The sequence below is a fragment of the Sturnira hondurensis genome, unplaced genomic scaffold (assembly GCF_014824575.4).
Source record: "Sturnira hondurensis isolate 20B ecotype Veracruz unplaced genomic scaffold, ASM1482457v3 Scaffold0008196, whole genome shotgun sequence".
In the NCBI taxonomy this organism is placed as follows: Eukaryota; Metazoa; Chordata; class Mammalia; order Chiroptera; family Phyllostomidae; genus Sturnira; species Sturnira hondurensis.
The window spans coordinates 3,481,679-3,495,567 of NW_028080827.1; the positions used below are offsets into that span (position 1 = coordinate 3,481,679).

The 13,889-nt window shown below is 43.7% G+C and overlaps 1 pseudogene; it reads right to left on the minus strand.

The window, feature by feature from the left end:
* Positions 1–3,944: 3,944 nt before the first annotated feature.
* LOC118992475 (40S ribosomal protein S8-like) lies at positions 3,945–4,603 on the minus strand (annotated as a pseudogene).
* Between the last annotated feature and the right edge of the window lie 9,286 nt (positions 4,604–13,889).

A 13,889-nucleotide genomic window follows, 5' to 3' on the forward strand; every position in this document is an offset into this window, starting at 1 on the left:
TGACATGTTTCATCCAGGTGGTCATCTCACAGTGGAGGGATGACAGGGTAGAAATCTTCTCCCTCTTCCATCTACCCTTATATAATTTGTTCTATATTAGTGGCTTTCAATTCTGACTGCATATTAGAATCACCTGGGGAGCTTTTCAAACATACCAATGCCTGGGCTCCATCCCAGAACAATTAAATCAATTAAATCAGTATCTCTAGGGTGGACCTAGGTATTGGTATTTTTAAAGTGCTGTGCACAAGGTTCTGATCCACAGCCAGAATTGAAGTGCCCTGCTCCCTCTTGTGTCTTTCCTATGTGTCATTTGACTGTTAGTGTATGCATTTGTCATCTAAAACTGAAAAAAACAACTTGTGTTAGCTTTCCGTTGTTGCATAACAGATTAACACAAATGTAGAGACTTATCAGCACACGGTTCTCTAGGTCAGAGATGAGAGCAGGCTGGGCTGGGTTCTCTGCTCAGGGTTTCACAAGCTGAACTCAAGGTCTCAGTTGAACTAGATTCTTATCTGGAAGTTCTGGGAAGGAATCTGCTTCCAGCGCTTTCAGGCTATTGGTGGAATTCAGTGTTGGTTGTGTGATGGAGGTCTCAGCTCCCTTGCTGGCTGTCGGCTGGAGCTACTCAGCTTCCAGAGACTGCCAGCGTTCCTTGCCATGTATCTGTATCTTTAAGCCAACAAGGGTGTAACAAATCCTTCTCATTCTTTGAATCTCTATGGCATTCCTTTATGCTACCAGCCAGAGAGAACTTACTGCTTTTACAGCACTCACTTCAGCATTTTAAATGATCCCATCAGGTCCATAGCACAAGGCAACGTGGGGCTTTCAATATATTTGAAAAATCCCCTCACAGCAGTGCCTGTATTAGTATCTGACTGATAAGTAGGGAATGGGAACCTTGGGGGTCAGAGGACATCTTCAGAATTCTGTCTACTACTCTATCCCCAAATCTAATGGCTAACAACAATAACCATTGATTGCCTCGTAATTCTATAGGTTGCCATTCCAGGCAGGGCTCAGCTGGGCAGCTCACCTTTGCTGCACATGGTGTTGTCTTTGATGAAGTCAGTTGGTGGCGCTGGTTGTGAGACTGGCTCATTCTCGATGGTCTCACATAATCTTGGGCATCAGCTAGGATGTCTGGGACAGCTGGGCCTCTTGTGACATGATCTCTCTCTCTCCCCTCCCCAATTTCTCTTTCTCTCTACGTGATCTTCCAGTCTCCAAGAGGCTATCCTAGACTTGCTTCAAGGTGCAGAGTTCCAAGAGAGAGGGAAAGCTCTGAGACCTCGAAGCAGAGACTTAGAAATCACACCAAATCACACCACCACTTCCTTTTGGTCAGAGCAAGTCATAAGGCCAGTCCAGATTCAGGGAGCAGATTCCACTGCTTGATGAAATGAGCTGTAAAAAAATTACAGTCATATTTAATATGTCATAGCAAGTCATCTATATTTATGGTGATATGTTAACAAAGAGGTGTTTGGATGGTTTTAGAGGTGCAAAAGCATGCATAGCTGGACCTGAGTTATCCTCAGTGGTAGCCCAACACGTTGCAGTGGCTCTGACAGAGAAGATCCCAGAAGGCTGACCAGCACTGTGGTTAAGGCGTGACCATCAGATGCCCACTACCCAGATGGCAGAAACACACAAAGCAATCTGCTTCTCCAAGTCTGACCTTTCGAATCTCACGGCGCCTACAAGATCAGGCAACTAGAGGTCCAGCACTCTGAAGGTACAGTGGAATCAAAGAATTCTCCTTCCCACAGGAATGGTAAAAGGTGAGGTCATTTCCTTTTCTTAGTTTGAAGATAGTCTTGCTTGCCATTAAGGATCGAGGTGTTCCTTGTGACTTTATACTTTACTTAAATGATAAGTAACTGACCAGGTTTCATTCACACTAGTTTCATGAGGACACATTCTACCAAAAAACTATACAAAACCCTCAGACTGAAAAGTGGATAGAGTGTGTGTATTTCCATTAATGGACAATAGAGTTAAGACAGCCACATCCATGTTTGGACCAACAGGCCCTCTGTTCATTGAAGTTTTTTATTGTCACTTTTTGAAAGCAACAGAAGCTTAGATGTAGGGTACATCAAACTTTGTAGGAGACCAACTGATCTTCTACGTAACCATCAGAACAATCTTGCTAAAATAGCTTTGGTGGTTAAAATATTTCTGGTTCCTCATAAAGCTTCAGTCATTCTGTGTAGCAAAAAGAATGAGTAAGAAAGTCCAACTTCTTTAGTTTTGTATACAAAGCCCTTCCCAGCAAACAAAGCTTCAATGACATGTTCTCACTATTTTTTATCATTTCCCTAAGTCATGCTTAGGAGCCGGAGTTGTTCATTCAGTAATTTAGCTATTCATTCATTCCAACAAGTATGCATTGAAGGCCTATTATGGACCACATGTACAGGCGTGGGCAAAGTAGGTTTTGGTTCCCAGAAAGTAGGAAGAGCAGCAGAAGAACTGAGTTAAAGGGATAAACTAAAGAACCTTTGTTCTAAGGTTATTTTCTTTCTTTTTCCCATCTTGTGATCCCTGGAATAGGACTGAATTAGAAATTGGAAAATGTGGGGAAGGGTGAAATTCCCCCTTACCTCCTCTGGTTCTCATGGCGAGCCAAATAATAAATCAGCGGGAGGTGGACTGACCAGAGAAAATCAAATGTAATCTCCTACATACAGGAGTCCCACACAGATGTGAGAGCCACAGATCCTGCATACGTGAAAGTGTAGAGACAGAAAGAGGAACTGAGTATATAAGACATCCGGAGCTAGGGAGAAGGTAAGGAGCCTTGGTGGCTTCAAAGTTCATTGCAGGATGGTAAGATGATGAGAAGTTTCGCTACCCTGTGTCTGGGTTAAAAGAACTTATCTCTGAGGATCTGTTATTATGAGCAAGACCTATAATTCAAGTCCTTCTGGCAAGACATGTTTTTCTTGAGCCTGAAGCTCAAATTGGCTTTAGCTCACTCGGCCCTTGAGGCACACCTTGGCTCATTCTGAACCCCCACAGTTACCTAGCTTAGCATGGTTTTCTGATACTCCACACAGCCCCACTTTACTCCTATTCGCCCTTACCCCCAAGTCCTCCTCTCGTAAAAGTGGACGATTGGAAAAGAAAAATGAGAAGGTCAATGAAAGAGGGAAGAAGTATAGGTTGAAAAATAAAAAAAATATCCAGAGAGTGAAGAAAGAACAGATTCACAGAAATAATAAAATCTAAATCCCTTTCATGTGCCAGAGTCTCCAGTTGAATTAAATGGTCTATTTTCTGTACATATAGGGTTTTCCTACCACATGCACTACTACATGTGTGAGTCCCATCTCTCCTTTAAGGGGTGGGGCAAACACAGTTCCCTCTTTTACGGTACTTCCTCAGATCTGTTGGCTGGAAGTAATCTGGACCTTGAGAACTCCTTAACCTTTCTCAGAGCTCCTTTCAGGGCCGTTATTCTTTAGCTAGGCTGCCATCAAACTACACGCTACACGTCATTTTCCAGTCTTCACTGTAAGCCTATTCGTTGGTGGCAGACACTGTGCCTAGCACATCTTTGCCATCCCCCGTAGTGCCTTACCTAGTTCTGCACATAACAGACCTCCGGACTCCTCAGGGGGATACCTCAGTCTCATTGCCTGCTCCACCTGGCTCTCTGCCTTCTGAGTACCTGGAACTGCGCTCTGCATCTGTGGGGGTCCAGAATGAGTTACCCGAAAGCATGCCTCTGAGGGATACAGGTTGCTTTGAGCTAAAGGCCAGTTTAGTCTCAAGCTCAAGAGTAACATCTGACTGACCCACCTCCACCTTAACTACCCAAAAGAATTTGAATTAGAGGTTTCACCTGAAGTATCATCAGAGATATTTTTTGACCTCTCTATAAGGCAGGGCAAAATTCTCTCTATTAAAGTTCTGCTCTCCTTCTCGTCCTACCATACAATGACCCTCCCCCCGCCTTTCTGGGCCTTGGCTTTCCTCAGACAGAACTCCAGCCCCTGGCCCTCCAGCTTGGAGCCACCCGTCTGGCCAGGTTATTCTGGTCCTGGAGCAAGGCACGTGAGAAGCTAGCCCTGCTGGAACCGCTCCTGGAGAAGACGACTGATTTTGGCACCTTTTCCCCTTTCATCATGTCTCTTCTAAATTTTCTATGTCTGTTTTTTGTTTAAAATCTCGTCCTCCTCAGGAGTCTGCTTGGCCTCCTTCTTGCGACCCAGGGGCAGTGCCTAGTGGGACTCGAACCATGATTGGTAAGGGGTACTGCTGATGAGTACCACACAGTTCTCTGCTTGGGTCTCGGCGCAGACCAGTTTGTTGTTGGGTGCGCTGTGGACAACATCAATAACCCTTGTTTTGTGTATACAGCACTCTTAGCCCCAGGAGAAGTTGCCTACATCCAGGCTCAAGGCACAGCACCTCGTGTTGTTTCCAAGCACGTGGACCATGTGATGTGGCCAGGGCCAAGCTTAGTATTGGCAGCATGGTGTCCTAGATCATGCTTTTGCTCCTTGTGCTGGGGCTTCCTCTTGTACCCAGTCTTGCAGGGCTTGTACCATTGTCCTGATAGATGCCCAAGGCTCAGCACTGGCATGAAAAAGTGCAATGAGCCTTTAAAACTCCCAAAGCCCTTACCTCATCCCTAGCTCGGGATGTCTTATATACTCATGTTCCCTTTCTAACTCTGAACCCCTTGTGCACGTGGGGTCTCTGATGATCTCATGTATGTGGGGTTCCAACATATACATATGTATTGAATTTGGTTATTTTCTCTTATTCATCTGTCTCATGCCTATCGATTATTAGACCAGCCAGAAGAGCCTTGAGTGCAGAGAAATCTTTGTTCCTCCCACTCAGGTCTAAAGATGAGCAGTGCCGTTTGCTCTTACTAGGCCCCAGTCACTGCCCTTTTCTCTCCTCTTTTCCCTACACCCTGCCCACAATTTTGTGAATCCTTTCTTTAGTAAACGCTACTCAGATTTTCCTTATCAGAGTGTGCGCTCAGTTTCTTGCTCAGACCCAAACTGATGCAGCATTTTGTCAATGACAATAACAGCTATTATTTGTTGGACCACTTTATATATATTTTCCTCTCCTTTGATCTTACAATAAACTAAGTGCTGGGGACTTCTGGCCTGATTGTACCCCCCAAAGATTTAGCAAGGTTTGGCAATCCACCTTAGAGTTGCACCGTTAGTGAGGTCTCAGTTCAAGTGGTACTTCTCACAGAAGCCTTTTCTGCTTGAAATAGCCCATTCCTCCTGGGCTCCCCCATCACTGTTTATGCCTTTCACAACACTTGTCAGATATTCTCCTATTTGTTGGTGTTTTATCTACTTGTCTTACTCAGTGCGTGTTCCATGGAGGCAGGATTTGTCTCCTTGTTGGCTTTACCCTCTAGAACCTACCCAACACTCAGTAAATATGTGTTGAATGAATGACACATTCTCCTTCTTCAGTCCCGTGGGCTTCCCTTCACGCTACAGGTCTCCCATAATAGCCTGGGATTATTTCCTTCCTATTTGCATCAAGATCTTCAAACCCAGAGCTTAGATTGTTAAACTCTATCGATGTCGACTTTTTGGACCAGAGATTAGAAGTCTCAAATTGATTTTGAGGTTTTAAGAGGAAAATGAGGAGCCAAGAAGCAGAAAAAAGAGACAGAGGCCGAGAATGGGAAGAGAGAAAGGGCAGGCCCCCAGGGCTGGAGCTGCCCGCGGAGCTGCCTGCGGGCCACTCGTGTGCCCACACGCTGCACCGCTCTCAGCCGCAGGGCAGGCTGGGTCTTCGGATGACCTACAAAACCATGCAAACACTTCACAGTTGTTGACACAATGTACCTTAAATCAACAACAAAGTAAAGATAGTCACATTTCAAAAGTAAATAATCCCTCTAGAATTTCAACGCCAAACAACCCACTATCTTGAAAAAAATCAAGTAAGAACGCAGTATGTAGTGCATGTTCTATAAATACTATACAATCCATTCCCTTGTGGAAAAAAAATTTTCCACATACTTGATTAAGTGTCCTGCTTATACCTACAGTATACATCGACACAATTCCATATTTAAAATATTTTTTAAAGATTTGCAATTTATATGATCCTTCCATACATATAAGTAGTCATTTTTTAAAAATTAATTCTAGACTTAAAAAATTCTTGGCAATTCTTTTTGTCCCACAAACCCACTGTCTGCATAAGACTGGTCCCTGCCTGCTGGAGTCTGGATGAACCTTGCTCAGGTTTTTTTCTGTGTAGGGAGGACAGGACTTAGTTAAACTCCCGTATCTCCCTGATATGTTCCCTGCCCTCCAACATGAATTTCCCATGGGCATCACGGTGAGGAAAAAAGCAGGGGCTCTAGGTCCTTGAGCCAGGGACCCTAGTAAAGTGCTTGGCATGTTAATAGAACTCAAAACAATTAAATTGGCTGGCTGAAGGAACTTGGGCTTTCTTAAGAGGGTAAATAATTTACTCTTTTTAAAAAAGAGCAAATAACTTACTCTATGCTATTTGCTTTCTACAAAAAAAATTACTCTTTTTAAAAAAGAGTAAATAACTTACTCTATGCTATTTGCTTTCTACAAAAAATAAGTTATTTCCCTGTTCAAAGCCTCCATGATGTCCATACTCTAGCAACTAGACAGATAAGACCATGGCTCCTTAAAAACTGCTCCTAAGTGAATGCAGAAGGAGTCGTAAAGCCCCTGGAACTGGCACAGACCAGCCTGGATGTCTGGAGGGAAACATCGCAATCTGAAATGAGAAGAATGCTGCCCAGAGGGCAGCGTGTGACTGGAACAGGCTGAGCAACTCCCTTCCTGGCTCTTCAGACCTGGAGCCCTGACACTATCACTGCTGAGATGGACTGATAGTTAAAAATAAAAGCCACAGCTGTGTAAGTTGCAAGGCGATGCTTCAGCAAACCTAGACAATGTAGACACAAAGTGTTGTTTTTATTCTTGTTGGATAGTTCTTTTTTTTTTTTATCTAAAATGCTCGCTGCTTCCATAGAGACATTGTTCCACCAGAGATCTTTGCAATCACTGAGGTTTCTGTCACCTGACCACATCATCATGTCTGGAGGAGAAAATCCATGCAGCGTACGTCCCAAAGCTGGACTGTGTGTGGGATGCATCCATCACCTTGACTATGAGGACGCAGCCTGGCAAGGACAACATCCTGCTGAGGCTACAGCGTTCAGCCAGGCTCTGGGCTGAGCACAGCTGCGTCAGCACCTCCTTGGCCATCACCCTCGGTCCATGGGTGGCCCTAAACGGAGCAGCATTCGGGCATCTGCACAAGAACTGTGAACTGTCAGGCACCTGCAACTCCCTGAATCGATCTCGCTTTTCTGTTTGGGCCAGTAGAATTTAAGTCTCTTAAAGTACAGAAGCATGGCGGTATGGTTTGGGCAATTCTCTGCTACATTCCTTCCAACAAATTCAACCCTCACCCTGAGAGGAATAAATGTTATGACCCAGTTGCTGACCCAAACAAAAGTTACAAAAAGGTGGAGGGGATATTTCATAGAACAGCTTTCTCAAGAGGTTTTATGGTGATTTTTGTTTTGTAACTATTTTGTTGTTTTTAAACATGTTTAAAAACATGTTTTAGGTCAAAGTGCACAGTGCTAGGGCTCAGGATCCAGTCCCTTCTTTGCCATGTGAACTCTCAGCCTCAATGGCCTGGGTTGCACCGAATAAATTCTAACATTATGTCAAGTCTTGCTTTTGCAGTGGGAGCCAGTTGACCTGGGGTTGCACGGCCATCTCTGTCATTTGTTTGCTTATAAACTGTGTGAACTTGCCCTTCTCCAAAAACTAAACTATCTTCCATTTAGTTATTGTTAAATGGGTACAATAAGAGTATATAGCCCTAATCTTAGGGAGTTTGTGGAGATTGAGTTTCTACACGTGAAGTATTCAGGCAGCATTGACACTAGGAAGTGCCCTGTACATAGTATTCATATTTTCAGTTGTATTATCATTCTGTCTTCATGGAGGAAAGCTAAACCAATCTTTCTTATTATCAGATACAGGCCAGATGACTGCGTGAGTGTTCCTGTAAACATACTCGCATAGCCAGGTGTGGTGGAGGGGCTTCAGTTTTAGGCGTGATGTACGAACAATGGGGAAGGAGACGTCCTTACACTCTGAAAGAGCCTCACCATGTGCACTCTTCCCAGCGAAGTCGCTTCTTTCTGGGTAAACAAGTCAGGCCCCATCCAGTGGCAGCATCCCAGAAGCCTCCCTTCTGTGTGTGAGAGCAGTCGGAAATAAGCATTTCAATTAGATTCATTAAGACAGTTATTACTTGGTAATTGAATAGCAACAGATTGCAAAGGAACACTTATAGAGGTCTAATAAGTATGTAGGAGAGGAGTCTTCTCCTTCTGTAATTCCATCAGCTATAAAGCAGTGTAATTAGATTCTTACTAACACATTCAAATTGAAGGGAATGTTGAGGCATATAATTGGCACTTAGGAAGATACCTGTATCACGTTAGGGTGCTTTCATTTACATACTTACCACGTCAGTTTAAGTTGTTAAATAACTGAAACTAGTGGACAGTAGTAGGTCAAGTGGTTAAGCAAAAATTAAATTCTTAGACATATTAATAAATTATGGCCAGGTATATATTAAAATATAAAATGCAACTTCATTGTATCCATAAATTTCCATCAAACCACACAACATTTCAGTGCTTCTCATGAACCAATTCAGGACTCTAACTTATTTTATCAAGTGTGATAGATTCATTCATTCATTCATTTGCGATTAGCTTTTAAGCAACTATTATTTGTAAAAGAAAAAAACATGTTATTTGCCATCAGTTTGATAATGTAGATGAGAAAGTTTTGTAAGATGTAGTAAAATATGCTGGGAGAACAAGAACAGAAATAACAAACACATTATTTTGATATATATCCTGTGGGACACAATCCTCCTTAGAATTTCAATTTTCTATCAGTTATGTAAATAGAATATTTGTACTTCCCAAATCAAAGCACAAACTTCAGAGGCAGATCCTTCCTCTTTATTATGTTTGATGCAAAACGATTACCAGGTGTTCCGTGTAGAGCAATTTCAAGTAAGTATTTATAAAACCTCTGGTACTTCTACAATGTTATGTAGGTTTTGGAGAATTACATTTAATGCAGTTATATTAATAAGCAACCCAAATTTGGATATGTATAATGTCTTTTTTAAATACAAGAGACTAGTCTCCCCAAAACTGCCCAGGGAAACGCAGAAAAATAAAAGCTATTAGTGGCTACGCACACACATGTTGCATGAATAGTTGGGGGTGTTTTTGTAATGTAGAAGGCTCACATGATGGGCCAGTGTCACAAAAAAGTATCGCTTTGCTACCAAAGTTCCTCTGAGGCAAAGTAAAGCCCATCCAGACTCCCCACACACCAAGACGCGTATCCATTTATGATGATCCTCCTGAGTAAACCTTGCCAGCACACGTGTAAATTGCTACAAGTTCCCATCCTTTGCAAGGTTCCCCCCTCCTCTCTTTGTAACTGCCTACTTGCCTGCTATGGGACAGAAAGAGAAGATGTCTTCTCTACAGTTCCGGCACCATTTCGATTTTACTCTCAAAGCCCTGGTGATACCTCATGTTTATAGATCCCATTTCTCATCCAGCGGGTCCACCTGTCCCCCTATTTGTCAGATATAACTGCCGTCTCCTCTGTCTGCACTGCTGTCACAGGCCTGCATCTGACACCACCCTTCCCTCCCTGCGCCAAGCATCACGAAGGCGACTATGTCGTCTTTCCTCTGTCACTTTCCCTCTGCAATACCACTAATGCTCCATACCAGCTCTCCATGTCTCTCAAACCTTCACCCCTGTTTCATCCTTCGTGAAGACCTAAAGCGGGCTTATGTCGCAGCCCAAGGGATTCATCTCGAATATAAGGGAGAATCTCCTGACCGTGAAACTCTGGAAAGGCTCCAAAGGCAATCTGCTGTAATGGTTGAGGATGACAGGCTCACCTTCGACAGGAACCATTGGAACCCCCCTGAAACCTGACTTGATCCACCTGCTTTTTGGGATTCTTCTTCTTTTCTCCCATATGCAGTCCGCACCCAGTTCCTTTCTCTACCTTTCATTTCTGCCTCCATTATTTCCTCTCGATCAAGAAAATGGATTTCTCTATGGTTGATACCTTAGCATTTCTTTACAAATTCCCATCAACATCCCCAAGGATCATCACTTAGATAACTATTGCAATAGAGGCTAAGATATATTTATTAAGCACTTATTACATGCCAGACAATAGTCTAAGCAGTTTGCATATATTATCTTATTTAATCCATAGTAATCATATAAGGAAGTTATGATTATCTTATTTTCCAAGTTGGGAAAGTTAGAGTTAAGTTAAACAACTTGTACAGAGTCACATAGCTAGTAAGTGATAAAACCTGGAATCACATGTAGGAAGTCCCTGTCTTAACTGCTACAGCATGAAAGAAATCAGTTTATTAAATTTCAATTTTGTTTCTGATAGAGCAGATGAATACCTATTCAGTATTCATCTTCTTTCTTTATGTGTGTGGAAAAGCAGCCACAGACGAAACCTGACAAGCTCAGGGAGGGACCACATGGCTGACCTTACAGACCCAGAAACCAAGGTTGTCTGAATGTAAAAATTCCTAGCCAGAAGTGGGTCAGGGTGAATAGTCATGTCCTCAGGCTGTAACTACCTTGACAAGGTCAATCTTTACCTTTGAAACTGTCCATTGTTTTTGTACTTCTAAGATAACATACCTTTGAACTGACAGAGTAATTTTTTCCCTAGACTCTTTGGAAAAACAACCTCAGGCACCAGAGGCTGGGGAGCATGGGAACTCGGGGCCCTAGAAGCCTCATGACCAACAGCAGCACCAGCTCCACAAAGAGCCTCTAGAGGGGAGCCTGAAGCCAGATGGTGGTTGGGAGCAAACTAAGGCACCTGGTCGACTGCTTAGCTGACCCCTTGGATTCCAAAGGATGGAATTTTAAAGCGGAGAAGGAATTCTGGGCACTGCCTTTTGTTTTCATCTTACTGAGAATGCATGGGTTTTACAGGGAAGATGGACTGTGAGACAGACTCCCTCATTCTCCCACATCATTCAACATTTAAATAAAAACATTTTTCCTTTCTCACCAGCCTCTGCCTCTAGAGTTTGCCTTTTGGTGGAGGTAGGCAGCCAGACCCCACTTTGGTTTGTTAACGGGATTAGTTAATAGTCTAGTTTTTCTATAACTGGAAACAAGTCCTAACTAACCCATTCAATTCTTCCTCAGTCAAATTTTATGTCTTTTTTAATGCTTTTCCCAAACACCCTACAACTTGTGAGATGATCAGAAAATAAAGATCTCCTAATGGAACATGGTCATTCCTGAATGCTTCTCACATTCGCCAGCTAAAGAAAGATCCGTCTGTGCCCATATCTAATGATGAGGCCATTTGTGGATCTGGCATCCAGTAGGCTCTGGCCTGCAGCAAGCCGTACCTGAACTCCGCTGATCACAAGCACCAGTGCCCTGAATCGAGAAGCATCTCACCCACATTCATTTTTTCAGCAGGCAGAGATTAGGCTGTTCCTTGCTGCTCTGTAAATAGTCAAACGTAGCCCTTAGAATAGAAAGAACCCTGCATCACTGAACATCACACCGATGCCCTAGTATAGCACATCAATGCCAGCACCCTGGGAACCAGATTGAAAGGTGTTCTTGGCATCTGACACTGAGCTAGAGCAACTACAGATCCAAGCTCGGAACACTAATTATAGCAGGGGCAAAGAAAGAGAAAATTATGAAAAAATAGCTCTAACAGAGAATAACAATTGGGAACTTTTGAATTTATATCCTGAAATGCAGCACAGGCTTTGGGAGTTTAACTTCAGGAAAGAGAAACAATGATTACAAAGAAGAAATAAGGATGAATGTACCATTATTATTTATGCACTTCCCAACATTATTTCTTTCCACTGAAATTCTGAAAAGAAAAAAATGGAAAATATTTACTTTTTCTTCTACTTAATCTTCATATTCCAACTGTTTTGATTTTTTTAAAACTTTCAAATAACAATTATGACAATAAATAAAGTAAGTAGAACAGGATGTACTGGCTGGACCACAAATGGACTCTAGTATCTTGAGTGTATCTTTTTGCCTGTAGTCGTTGTATCGACAATTGCTAGTAGGAAAAAAGTTAAAGCTTGTGTAATGAACCTGGCTGGTCCTATGAAGACTATACTTCTGAGGATCCCAGAGGTCTGCACCCAGTGGGAAGGAGTCTGATGAGGAGTTAAGGACAAAAAACAAGGCCTGGGTATCTCACAAGAGAATGGGAGTTCTGAACACAGCTTGGAGGTTCCTACAGAATCTGTCTGCATCCAGGCCAGCAGGCTGCATAACAGAGCATTCTCCAACCTAGTAAATCAAAACAACGGCCATTGTATACAGGTCAGGAGTTGGCTGATTTCTCTGCATCATGTGGAGTCGGCTGGCATGTGGTATTCAGCTGGTGACCGGGTTCATCGGGAGGGGCCAGATGAGGCCAGGAGCTGCCTTCACGTGCCTTGGCCTCGGCAGGGATGGCTGCAGGACTGGAGTCAGCTGGGCCCCCCCCTCTCCGTGCAGTCTCTGGGCCTCCCCACACAGTTTCTCAAGCAGGGTAGTTGGACTTCTCATGGGTAGTGCGGTGCTCTCAGAGGTTAGGGTAAAAGCTGCTGGTCCTCTAAAGACCGGGGCAAACCCAGTGTAGACTCACTTCCTCCGCTGTCCTCTGGGTCGCACGCAGGCCAGCCAGACTCACAGGGGAGGCAGAGGCCCGCCCTCCGAGGGAGGCGAGTCAGAGAATTTGCTTCTACCTCTACTCTGCCACATCCATCTGCACTAGCACAGTGAGTGTGTCTGTGTGTGCGTGTGTGCGATTTGTTGTTGAAAGCATGTATCTCTCATACAGGAGAGTTACTCATGTAATCTTGCTCTGGGAACTTTACTCCTTCTTCAAGGTAAAAATGAAGTCCTTTTCTACCATTACCTCAAAAGTGTGGCTCTGAGCACACCTAGCGTATTGCCCTAGACCTCAGTTAGGTGCCAATAATACTCACTAGTATAAAAACACAGTAGGCTTCCACCTGGGAGCTGGACTGTGGAGGAGCTGCTGGCCTATGGACTGCTGATCTAAGCTCAGAACCCCCTACCCAGGCCGGGGGAGCTAGATCACTGAATGGTGTGGCGTTCTGAAACCTCAAGCTGGATTTCTGTGGGAAACTTTGACTTCCACCCTCACCAGCCCCGCCCTCCCCTTCTGACTACACAGCAGTAGTGATAGGGGTCTTGGGCATCAGGCTGGATGGAGATAGTGTTCCAGGTCTTTTAGCGTGGTGAACAGTTGATTCTAAATTGCTGCAGGATTCAGGCAACAGCGGCAGAGACAGTAGTTGCATTCTAGGATCAGAATGGCCTCTCCCTAGATACCTTAGGACAGGGCTGCAGAGTCTGAAGCTTAGAAAATGATGGAGATGAGCCCCAAAACCAGTTACCCCATGGGGATGGGTGGGCAGGGTATGCCATTAGTGTGTAAAAAGCTTGGAGCCATTGAGAATTCAGTATCCAAATTCAAACTGTGCTTTCTGGCTGGCAACGCCTGAGAGGGCACATTGCATAGATAGGGTTTTTTGTTTGTTGTTGTTGTTTAGTGAACAGAGTTAAAACATCAGCTAGCTACTGACACCTGACTTAGCAAAAAAAAAAAAAAGGTAAAACAATGGAAGAATGATGCAAAATAAAATCTTGTTTATCCACTCCATCTACCTCACTTGTCCATTTACCTGGTTTGCGTTTCAGTCCCAGTAGAGAGAGGTACTTG